The following is a 1,200-nucleotide window of genomic DNA, read 5'->3' on the forward strand; positions in this document are numbered from 1 at the left end:
TCCAAGTTGCCCATCCCTGTCTACTCTGTGTGTGGAGGGGGTGGGAATGATTCTTGCTGTAAGGACTTGGTTGAGCTCTGATCATCCTGTCACTGAAGCCAGGATTAAGTGGGTATTATCTGCAAGTGTGGCTGTTCTTATGCATATGCCCTCTCTTCTTATCAACTGGACGCTTCACTCTCCACTCTAGTCCTCTGTGGCTGTCACTGACTCTGGGCCCAAGAGTCCCCAGGTCTTGCCACACTACTGGTCCTCCAGGTCTTCACCCGGGTTCACAGAAGTCTATAGAATGTTGTAGGGCTTAGCTCACCGCTTCATTGCTGTTTTTCCCTCACTTCCCCTTATAGGTGTCGAGCGTGGTATTCCCATTGAGTCTTAGTCTTGGAAGGGGGTTTGCACTGAGGGGACCCGACCACTTGCCTTGATGTTTCCTAGGCAAGCAAGTTGCTTGTTCTTATAGTAACAGTTGGTCTGCCTATGTTGTTTTATATTTTTCCTGTAGGTTTTTCTTTCAAGAAGTATTTTGTTTGGAATAAACTCACACATGTATGAACTGAAACCCTCACAGCAATACTTACTTACTCTCGTGTGTGTGATTATGTTTTAATAGAACTTCCTAGGTAAAAGGTAATAGCAGGGGAAAGGTCTAATCAATAGTTACCTATTGTCTAATGAGAGAAACGAGATTTAGAGCATTACAAACAAGAAATGAAGCGTCTACTTAGCAGACAGCTCTTACAAGAGAGATACATTAAAAGTGTCACAAGTTGGCACTTTACTATCAATTCACTGAATAAGAATGATAAGATGACATCATATTCAGCACTTTTTACTTCGATTAAGGAAGCGTTGTTATCTTAAAACAGCTCAGGTTCTTCTCCTCCATACTTGCTAAGATGCTACTTTTGCTCAACAGAACTCTAGACTAGCAGGTTTTTTGTCACATAAGATTTCTGGGAGACCAGAGCAAGCTGGAAAAAAAAAAAAGTACTGTTTGGGTAGCTCAAAAGAGGGAACAAATCGTTACAGCAAGAATCATTCCCAGCCCCTCCACACACAGAGTAGACAGGGATGGGCAACTTGGACATTGGCTACCCAAAATGGGGGTGGGGTGGGAGGGCTACAAAGGCAAGAAGTGACTGGCTTATAAGCTTTCAAGAGGGAACCTAGATCCAGAGGGCCTGGAGGAAGGTAGAATCT

This window comes from Chrysochloris asiatica, unplaced genomic scaffold, assembly GCF_000296735.1.
Source record: "Chrysochloris asiatica unplaced genomic scaffold, ChrAsi1.0 scaffold00007, whole genome shotgun sequence".
Classification (NCBI taxonomy): Eukaryota; Metazoa; Chordata; class Mammalia; order Afrosoricida; family Chrysochloridae; genus Chrysochloris; species Chrysochloris asiatica.